This window comes from Sphaeramia orbicularis, chromosome 2, assembly GCF_902148855.1.
Source record: "Sphaeramia orbicularis chromosome 2, fSphaOr1.1, whole genome shotgun sequence".
NCBI lineage: Eukaryota > Metazoa > Chordata > Actinopteri > Kurtiformes > Apogonidae > Sphaeramia > Sphaeramia orbicularis.
The window spans coordinates 7,186,353-7,197,970 of NC_043958.1; the positions used below are offsets into that span (position 1 = coordinate 7,186,353).

The following is an 11,618-nucleotide window of genomic DNA, read 5'->3' on the forward strand; positions in this document are numbered from 1 at the left end:
TATATATACATATATATATATATATATATATATATATATATATATACATATATATATATATATATATATATATATATATATATATACATATATATATATATACATATATATATACATACATATATATATATATATATATATATATACATATATATATATACATACATACATATATATATATATATATATATACATATATATATATATATATATATATATATATATATATATATATATATATATATATATATATATATATATACACTGTATAATAGTGATAATTGATTCTGTCCACCTATATAAATGTATTTTGATGAATCCTCCTGCTAATAAAAAGACCGTTTATGACTAAAAAAGGAGATTCTGTCCCATTCATTCTAATGTGAGAAGTGAATGCAATTCACAGATTTTGACCATTTTTTTCATTTTCAAAATCCTTAGAATTTATCAAAAATAGTCAAGTGGTCAAAGTTACTTTGATAAAATGTGCTCTATGTCACTGTTTTCTTATTTTGATTTCAAATCACTTCTTAAGTAAGAGCTAAACTTAACTAATGAATTATATAAACAAACTGGACAAAGACATTAAGTAGTAATAGGGGTTTCCAGGCTCAAACAAGGCAGAGGTGGTACTATCCTGATCATATGAATCACACTGAGTCAACCTTTAAAAGCTACCTACTTCTAGTTGTCGTTCTAATTATTATATAACTGAAGAAACTTGTAAAAACATTATGGTTTTACTGTTACTTTATGTAACAAATCATCCATTGAGTACGCAAAATCAAGGAATGCATGTTAAAGTTACTGAGTTTCTATATATCTAAGTCTTGAAGAAAAAGACATTTAGATGATAAACCCTACAGGTAGCTTCCTTTCTACACCAAAAAATCTACTATTTTGTTGGTAAAAAACACTATAATTCTTAAATGAAGGAACAGTGATGTCCCCCATCAGTTTCTGAATCTGATTTTGGCCAATTTAGTGATAGCCATGTTGGCTTTTTGGAGCCAGACATGACCATATTTGGAGAAAAGTGGCAGATCTGTGGGAGCCTGAGAGGTCAGAGGTCAGCTAATTCTAAACACGGTAAATGTCATCATGCACTGTGTGACAGTGTTGTTAGTGGAACCTATTAACAACAGCTAAAGGGGAGCTGTCTGTCAGGAAAAAATGTGTTTTACCAAATTAACACAAGTTCCAAAAGTGAGACATGGCAGGTGAGGGAGCTGTCATCCAGACCTGCCAATCAAAGCCAACATGGCAGACATCAAAGTTTTATATTTGACCTGAGATTTGATTAATGGAGCAATAATTTAAAGATGGACCAGTCTGTTATCTGAGAGTCAAAATAAACAAATGAGAACAGAATGACTCCTGGAAAAATCCTACTTTTTTGCGATTAGTTCAATCTAAGTCAATGGGACCCAGGGCTTTTTGGAGCCAACCCCAGGGGCCATCAGCTGTTTTAGAACTTTAAAATGCTCATGATTCGGGTTCCTTCTCCTGCGCTAAAAACTTCTTGTGCCACCACATCATTGTAACACGGCAACTGAGATTACAAATGCTGCTACACTTGTCAGGAAACTGTACTTTCCATGAAACTTCCTCCTATTAAAGCTTTGTCTAGAGGTAGAGGCAGTGTAGGATTTGATGGAACAGTATCACATTTGTGTGAATTTAGAAACTTTGGAAATTACTTTTTTAAATTCCCAACAAAAAAGTAACAGGTGTATAAGTTTGCTTTTCACTCTTAGCAAATAGAAGTGATGAAGTCTCTTGAAAACATTTTGAAGAACAAAACCAGCCCAGCTGAACGTCAAGAAACTATGAAGGATGAATGACGATCTGAGCAAATGAGAACTTAAACAGAAATTTAACAACTACTGGTATTTTTGACTATTTAATGAAAACGTCAATAGAACTTTTAAGAGACTTTTTTCAATCATTTAACTGTTCAAACATCATTTTACAGCACTCCACCAAAATTATTTTATAAAGTGTCATATTCAACCATTTCCAGACACATTCACTGACTAATGTGACTTTTTGGGGGTTTCAGCATCTTCAGTGTCTTGCCCAAGGGCAGAAACAGGGAATCAAACCACCTCCCCTCTATATTATGGGCCGCCTGTTCTCCCTTTGAGCCTCAGCCTCAAACCCAGGGAGAGATGAGCACAGAAATTCAGGTAAACAAACTCTTTAAGTAGAAGAAACACTATTTTTCCAAAGAGAAAACTGACCAGGAGTCAAACAGTGAAATGACAAAGAACTGAACAGATCAGCTGAATGGATCATTTCACTGGAATCAGCAAAACTGTACGAATTGCCCAAGTTAGAGATCAGCAGTGAACCTGTCATACAAAAGAGCCGACATATGAGCTGCACGCCTGGATCAGATTCAGAGACAGTCATCAAATCAATCAAAGCAATTCCAAAACTGACACTTAAAGAGAACCGGTGACAATAGTTTGCGTTAAAGCCACAGCAGTTCATTCACTCTACATTGTAAAACATTATTACAGCAGGGAGGGTGGTAGTAAAAGCATCCTTCATCCTTCTGTGAAAACCCCTATTAGCATCCAGCATGATTGTGCATTTTCCCCGAGACCCCTAAACACACCTCCAGCATCGTTCTACAGCACACAAGGGCTGTGCTGTATTTACATGACGTTAATGTTGAGTCAAACAGACGGCGGTGTGAGTCTCCGCACATACCCGAGGACGAGCGCTGGGCTCCGTTAACTCCGGTTCGCTTCACTTCAGTCTGCTGCCACTGGATGTAAACAAACTCACGCTGCAGACGCCGTCACGAGGCTGAGGACTGCAGCTCGGCCCAGCGTCAGCATCACCTCCTCTTCCTCCCCATCGCATCGCTCTCCTCTTCTCCGACTGTTAACTCTTTATGCACCTCATCCACAGCACATTTAAGGGACACTGCTTTCATTATCCAGTCATCTGAACCAGAGCTGCATATGATTTCATTTAACAGATGGAAAAGATGCTATTGGCAGGTACTGTAAACATCATTTTAGTATGTATGACTACGTAGAAGGGCCAAAATTCCAATGAGTCAGCATCAATCATTATGTCAAATCATTGTTTCTTTAGTCTAAAGCTGATTTTTGGACCTTGAGTCAAAGATAACGTAAACAGATTATCATTTTTTAAATTTTAAATATTTTTTAATGGCAGTATATAACAAATATTTGCCAAGATTGTTGTTACTATTGTATTGTTGTTACTATTGTTTATACTGTAAATGTATTTCACTGCTGAAAAGCCACAGGGAAATTCTATATTCTAAAATGTCCGCTATGTTTCACTACATTGTCCATGATAAATAAAAGAATAAAACATAAAACATGATAAAGCATGTACATTTATAGCTCAGAGGAAGACTTATATTGAGATAATGAAATTTATAAAAACATGCATATTTGTAAAAACATGTAAAACAAATATTATAAGTGCTACTATAAAAAAATGCATAATTGTCATCTTGTTACATCCTTGTTTGAGCCTTTAAAATCACTTCAGTCTAATTCGTTGCATGTTTAGTGATTTTCATCATTATTACTTTACGTAATTTTTGTCTTTTTATGTATTTTATCATTGCTGTCTTCCTACAATTTTTACACTATCTTTTTCCTTTCATGTACTTTATAATTTTCATTTAATGCAATTGTCATTTTTGGATTTTACATCATTGTTTACTCTTCACGATTTTACATCAGCTTCATCTCATTACATTCTTTGTCACTGTCATCTTGCTACAAATACTGTCACTTCTATCTTATATTTTTATCCTATTTATTTTTTTTATCCATTTTACATCATTTCATCTCATTACTTCTCTTACATCACTTTCATTTAGTGACATCTTTCATGTTATTGTTCTATCTATCTATCTATCTATCTATCTATCTATCTATCTATCTATCTATCTATCTATCTATCTATCTATCTATCTATCTATCTATCTATCTATCTATCTATCTATCTATCTATCATCACATATTTAGGTTGAAACTAATGTTGTTGTTGTAAATGTGTGCAATAATGAACAAATATAATGTCTAAAAAAAATTAACTCGCCTCAAATGCATTAAACAAGCCTGTTTTTGAGAATGTATGAGCATAAAGTACATATATTTGTGTTAAAATGTAGGGAGTAACAGTATAAAGTTCTCAGAAAACATACACTCAAGTTCAGATACTTGAACGTACCATTTCAGTTCAACAATCAAGTATTTATGCTTAATTATGTCCTAACTCCGTCACTAAATGCATCTGTCGGGTCTCACCACAGATACATGTGCAAAAAAGATGCCTTGAAATGAAAGCAAAAACAGACACAAGCTTTAAATGTACGCAGCATGAACAGTGGTGACACTTTTGCAGCGTTACCATCCAGCTACAGAAACATCTTTGCAGTGTGCAGATGGCTGGTGAACTGACGCCTCGGGGAGACACATCACGTTTGTTGTCATGCTTCTTGTGGTGCTCCTATCTTTGGCATCCCGCACAAAGGTTTCACTCTGCTTTAGGTTTGACGCTCCCCCGTTTTCCCCTGATGCTCACCATCAATAATTCATCAGACTCTTCCATGTGTGTATTTGTTTTTCGGGATCTAACCCTAACTTAGCCCATGATGAGACAAGTACTATAGTGTAGAAAAGAGAAGAAGAAGTGAAGAAAGGGTGGATTTTGTGATATTTGGGCAGCTATGCAAAATACAAGATAACATGACAAAAGAGAGGAAGTATTATAACTAAAAAATGTGAAGCTAATCTTCCATCTTCATGGTTTTAGTTGATTTTCATGCACAAACTTCACTAGTCATAGCTTCTCACATAGGCCTATGGGGATTTGATGATTCGTTTGTGTTGTATCTGACAGCAAACTGAAGTGTTTTAGATTCTGGATTGTTAATTAAATGCAAAAAAAAAAAAAAAAACATATTTAAACTAGGGGTTGGCTGATATACTTTTGGGAAAGTGATATTTGCATTGGAACTGAGTGTTGGTGTCCAAGTTTAGAATGGCACCAACTTTAACACAGAACTTCAATCAAATGCTCATAAATATAGTCTAGAATTAAATATTCTGTGGTTCAATAATATCGCAACTGCATTTTAGATCTTTTACAATTCAGGTCAAATAAAGGCTACATTTATAAAATAAAAAGCATCACAGAAACTATTGAAAACGTGCATAAAGTATTTTTTTTAGAAAAACTAATTAAGTGAAACTTTTTTTTGCTAAATCTAGAGCTTCAGCTAATGATTCTTTTCAGTTTTGTTCAATCTGTTGATTATATCTTTAATGAACTAATTAATTGCTTGTTATAGAAAATACCACAAAATGGTGAAAAAGTGTTTGCCTACATGAGGTTCCTGAAAGTATTGTTTGTTCCACAGCCCCAACATTCAGGCTCTTGTCACTGAGTTAATTAAAAAATTACTCAAACTTATCAATCAGCAAAATAATAATTAAAATGTGTAAAGCCTAGTATTGATTTTCCTAACTTTAAATACCAACAATATGTTTCCACGGAGCCTTAGCCTATCACTGAAGAAAATATAAAACTTAATTACTTCTGTACAATTGTATAATCAAGTTTTTATCTTCAACGCAAAACTTATAAACACTTATTTTTAGTCACTCAAAACTAAACCATATCTTATAATGTTCACATGCTGCATCAGCTGATAGTTTACATAATAGCTCAGTTAGCTTAGCTCGGTTTTTAGACAGAAAACAGCCACAGTAAAACCATTAATCACTTCCGTTTTCCATACTGTACATTTCACCAACACCATTCCTTTTCATTTAGCTGTGTCCAGTGGTGAAAACAACAGTGCTTCTATTATTTAATCACTTTTTTGACTTTAAAAGTTGTTTCTTATGAGTCCTCATCCCATGTGGTCACTTTCTGATGCTTTGGTCAAAGGCCTTATGGTGTTAGTTTTCCTCACCATGGAAGACCAACAGAGTGACTCCCTACTCCCTCTTATGGTCATATTAATCCCCCGGCCTGATGCTGTAAATAAATTCAGTTCATATCTCTACAGTCCAATAAACTGGCATCTTTGACAGCACTTTAGAGCTCTTTAAATCAAACATTAGAAGGTAAAAATACTACATATAGCCTCTTTAACCCATAAAGACCCAGTGATACTTCTGTGTCAGTTCTGAAATTAATTTTTCTCTATATGACACCTTTCTTAAGCAATTTATCACCATTTATTGCAATATTATCCTTTTTATTTTGAGATTTTTGACCTTAAATCATGTATTTTCTTTTATAGTTAATTTACTGATCATGTAGACGTTCATAAAAACTCAGAATAAAGCCAAAGGTTATTAAATCAAAACAGAAAACTAAAGAATAAGTGACTTTTTCAGAAAATATATCATTAACTGAGCATAAACCAAGTGTCTCCATTCACTGTCATTTATCAAACTACATGATTTTTACTGGTGAATCAATGTTGTAAAAGATGACGGTGTTTCCAGGTTTACTCCGGAGCCTCTGAACGTCCAAATGGGTCTTATCTGCTGCCCACGAAAAGATGAATAACTGTATGTTACACCAATTATTTACACGTATTAGTAGGATAGGATTATTGGCTCAACAGGTATTGAACATAGATGGTTTTGGTCACCAGAGGCTGTTTAGGTCTTTCTGGGTTAATAGTTGACAACAAATTGCGAAGTCTCTGCAGCTTTCATTAAATCTGTTTCACATCTTTAATGTTAAACACATCTCTCAGCATTTAAACAAGGTTCAGCATTCTCTAAATACTCAAGTCAGGTCCATGTGACACCAAAATGCCAAGTGCTGAATAGAAATAAAAAGAACTGTCAGCCAAAATAACCGTCACATTAACGGAGGATAAAAATATGTGCAAGCTGTAGCCTTCCACTGTTCTCTAATCAGGTTTCTATCTACATTTTGTTCCTCTCTGCCTGATTGAATATGACCCTTTAGAGATGAACAGAGCTCATCATCTGCCCACTGAGCGTCTATCGTCATTATGTAATCTATATGTGTCTCAGCTCCATCTCCTCAGAATCAACAGGCAGTGAAGCAGCAGAGGCAAACCAACATCTGTCGGAGGCACACATGGATTTTATACAAGACGACGGCAGAGGCTTGACTCTCCTGAGCTGAGTGGGAGAGTCTGATGAGTCTGATGAGTCACCACACATTCATATATGAGGATGTGATGTAGATACAGCGATTGGCCATAACATTATGACCACTGACAGGTAAAGTGGTGTTCATTTTGATTACCTCAACACAACAGGACCTGTCAGTGGGTGGGATATATTCAGCAGAACGTGAACATGTAGACCTCAAAGTTAATGAGTTGGAAATGACAAAAAGAGCAAGAATAAGGATCTGAGCACCTCCGATTAAGGAATGCTGGGAATTCTCAATGTAAAGTGGTTAGTACCAAATTTTAAAGAACAACCAGATATCAACCGATCAAGTATCTCTGTGAGCAGATAATTATTACCACCTGCCAAATATTGACTCCACCAGACCTCTGAAGGTATGCTGTGGTATCAGAACCAAGACATTAGCAGCACTAGCCACTTTTCCATTGACCTTCAAATTGCACGAACATAACTTCTGCATAAAATGGAAAAACGACAATTTTGCCAAAACTCTCATTTGTCGATTAAAAGTTTTTGCACTGGCAAGAGGTGGTTTTTTTCGGGCGTAGCGTAATTGGTATATCATGCAAAACTGCAATGGAAAGACCTTTTTCTGCAACTAGAGTCACATGAATTAAAAAAAAAAAATAAAAAATAGATGTTGACCAATATTACAACAAGCGAAGAAGAAGAATTTTAAAAGAAACATGGTGCAGTATGTGTGGACACACCAGGAAACCCAATCATTTTTTAATTTAGTACGGGATAGAGGGGTAATATATAATAATAATGAATATATCTTTAAATCAACACCATATTTACATTTGCCATCATGTTTATGGAATAACTTCTTGTGTGATCTTGTGATAACACATAAATAAATCATTGCATTTGTGATTTAATGGGAAAAACGATATTATGCACTTCTGTTTTTTTGACATTTAGTAAATATCGGTCAAGTTTTGCACAGATGTCCAATGGAAAAGCGACTACATTTCAAGCCCAAAGAAACAAAATTCAGGTACAATATATTGTATATAAAGCAAACTGACCAACTCTTTTTATGTGTGTGGGAAAAGCCTCAGAAACAGGTGCCAAAGCTGCAGCTGTGGCATCAAATATGGAAGCGTCTAAAAACTACTGCTTTTCGTTGTGTGAGAGGCAGTTTGTTCGGAGTCTATTTTTTGGGTCAGGGAGGAGAAAGAGCGACGAGCCGCTGTGATTTATGTGAAGACCTGAGGGTACGTGGAAAAAGGGAGTTTTCCAAGATCAACACAGGAAAAGAGGTGATGGATGGAGAAAAGTAAACACTGGAGTGACTTCTGAATGAAGGGATACACAGGGTCATACACCAGCAAAGTGACTACAAACTCTCAAACTAAACTACCGGTACTTTCTTGACTCAAGTAGAACAGACACAGGCACCATACGATCAATCATGTATCCAGTACTATTCCATCATCAGCCGCACATGTGGGTCTCTTAAGTTAACAGACCTTAGTTTTATAAATGTGTCTGGCTTCTCCTTTGTGTGACAGAGCTTCAGCCTGATTTCTGGACATGTTCATGAGCTTATTCTGCAATTCCAGTCACAGAACAGTGCTGCCTGAGGACCCCAAGATCATGAGCACCCAATATTTATTTTCTTGCACACAGATATTCTTTCTTCTTTCTCAACATCTTTGAACAAACTATTTACTGATGATGAGATATTCAGTGTTCGCGCTTTTACCTTGAGGGATATTATTCTGAAAGTATTCCACAAATTGTCAACCCAGTTTTTCCTCTGTATGGTAAAACTCTGCCCATATTTTGTATTTACTCTTTGGTGAAAATACCAAAAAGCATCCCAAACAAGCTTAGATACTGTAACGTTTGAGAAGTTTTTTCCAATGTTGCTGTTTCCATTAACTTTTTCTGATGATAAATGTCAAAATCTAAATAAAATACATTAATAAAACCCCTGCTTGTGTCTGAATGTCCAGGTGTGGATGTGAGGGAGCAATTCAGGGACATAACTATGACAGAGCATCACCAGACATTTACACAGATGAACCATATAAGCCTCTAAACTGGGTGGTTTGAAGTTATTTTCTTTTACTCGTTTTACCACCTGAGAAAGGCCTTCCTAATAACCAATACCCATTCCAGCGTATGGTATATTTTGAATATTTTTGCCACTTTTACTTGGTGACATACTATCCTTTCTTACATAAAATTGAAGCCCTGAAGTGCTCTTAAATCTATTAGGTTTCCTAGACAAAAAGAGTAATTCTGCAGCCTGTGATGTTGTGCGGCAATGGTGTTTTAATATATTATTTCTGGTAATAACATGCAAACAAAAGCAGTCTCACAAGGCAAAACTGGCAACATCCTGCAAGTCCTATATGTGAAAAGTTTGGCAGAATCTGACTGAAGGACAGATGAACTGAGCATCTCTGATTAGAGATGGAAACATTGACTTTTGTGTAGAGATGTACTAAAGGAACGACTATATCATGAAATGTGTGGGAGGGCAGAAGATTTTCAAACAGGAAGTGGTGAGTTGAGCTGAGAATTCACCTACACAATGCAGATTTCATGCCCATTATGACCTGCAATGATGCTTTTCAAAACAACTAGTCTGTTTACAGCTCAAAAACATATTTCAGTGTAAATTTCACTGGAACAAAAGCACACAATTTTGCAAAAATAAAAATGTACTTGATAATTGCCCTCTAATGCATTAAACTACTCTGGTCTACAAGGAAAATGCTTCCAGAATAAAAGTAATGAAATTTTACCACATGAGAGTCACTGATAAAGAAAAATCAAGTAAGAAATGCTGGTTGGCTAAACTTTCCAAGATACAGCCTTGGGTCAAAATGTGAAATTCAAGAATTAACGAGAGAATGGGTTTGACTCAAAAGGAATATTTGTCTCAGAGCTACAAGATCTACTTCAAAACACTGTCTGCACATTAGAATACATTCACTTTACAGGTTCTATTTAGTGGAAGATTTATAAAACTATTATATAAATATACATAAACCAATATATATGTGTAATAACACTTAATCATATGCCTTGAAAACATCAGCAAACAGGCACTTTTGTCATTTATTTTCCAATTAATCTTATTAAAATACGTAACATTTAGCACATTTAATCTCTGAAGCAAATCATTTCTAAAACATTGTAGACCAGTGCTATCTGTTTTGCCAATGACTCTACTTAAGTACAGCTAAAAAGTATTTGTGGTGCTCATAGTGTGACAAAACTTGCAACTAAACCCCCACTCTGACTACAAACTTTCCCGGCAGCCCATGCTCATTTCCCAGACTGCCCCCCTCCAGCTCATAAAGAGCATCATCAGCTCTTCCAAATCGATGTCCAGCTGACCTTGACTCCTGCACAGCGAAACCCAAAACCTCAGACAGAAAGACTGCAGTGTGGACAGCGTGGAAAGTCGCACACAGACTCAGCACACGCACACATCCACAGTGCTCAGCACACAGAGGAAGGCGTGCAGCAGATGCAATGACTGAGCATGAGCATCTATCATTTACTGCACAATGACTGGGTTTGGATGGTGGGAAGAGGATTTACAGCATCACTGTCCTGACATTAGACAAACACGTCCAAGCATGACAAGCCCATATTTACACTCACAAACACACACACCCAGGGAGGAAAATGCACCGTTTCCCAACTAAGTTACGTAATACTTGCAGTAGCGGTGTTTCTCAGCCTGTGACCCTCCTGTCACACTCAAAGAGCCGCTTACACATTTCAGTGTGTCCTGTCACATGAGAATTGTCCCATTCTGCTCCACTTTGGCTTATACACCCCACTGTATACAGCGTGTTTACATGTCTTGTTGTCGTTTTATGCCATGCCCTGCTCTTATTCTGCCACATTTGCTGCATTTTCTTGTTAATTCATAAGTTAAGAACCACAAACAACAGCTAACTGTCTTGTTTATTAGAATGCGTTTCCGTTTCCGAACTTGCCGCTAACACTGTAAACACTGACAAAAGCCGCAGTCGCGAGCTCTTCAACCGGCAAACCTGTCATTATACCATTTCGTCTGAATTAGAAAATGGCCTTAAATGTCTCCTACTCACCGTTTCGACTTGGAGTTGTAATAAAATATCCGTTTGCGGCCAAAAAGACAACTGTTGTGGAGAGTGCGTCCTCAAGCTGCCGCACTGTTTCACCGGACAGACTCTATCTGCCTGGGCTGCAGTCAGCAGCAGCTGGCCACGCCCCCTGCGTGGTACGTTGGTCATGTCGTCATCACGTTCTATTTCTACGCACCACATCCACTTCATTTCAGAATCAGAATCATCTTTATTCGCAAACTTCGTGAACACATACGAGGAGTGTGTTTGCTGGTATGTGTTGTCTCTGTCGTAAATGATAAATACAACACATATTTTTAAAGAAATGCAGCAAAGGTAAAATAAG

At 36.3% G+C, this 11,618-nt stretch overlaps 1 protein-coding gene across 13 annotated transcripts in view; it reads right to left on the reverse strand.

The window, feature by feature from the left end:
- LOC115430752 (type I inositol 3,4-bisphosphate 4-phosphatase-like) overlaps window positions 1–11,387 on the reverse strand; it is a 79,099-nt gene extending 67,712 nt beyond the window's left edge. For all 13 annotated transcript variants that reach the window (XM_030151038.1, XM_030151043.1, XM_030151031.1 and 10 more), the window contains exon 1: window positions 11,276–11,387. The gene's annotated coding sequence lies outside the window, so the exon portion shown is untranslated. The remainder of the gene's footprint in view (window positions 1–11,275) is intronic.
- Between the last annotated feature and the right edge of the window lie 231 nt (window positions 11,388–11,618).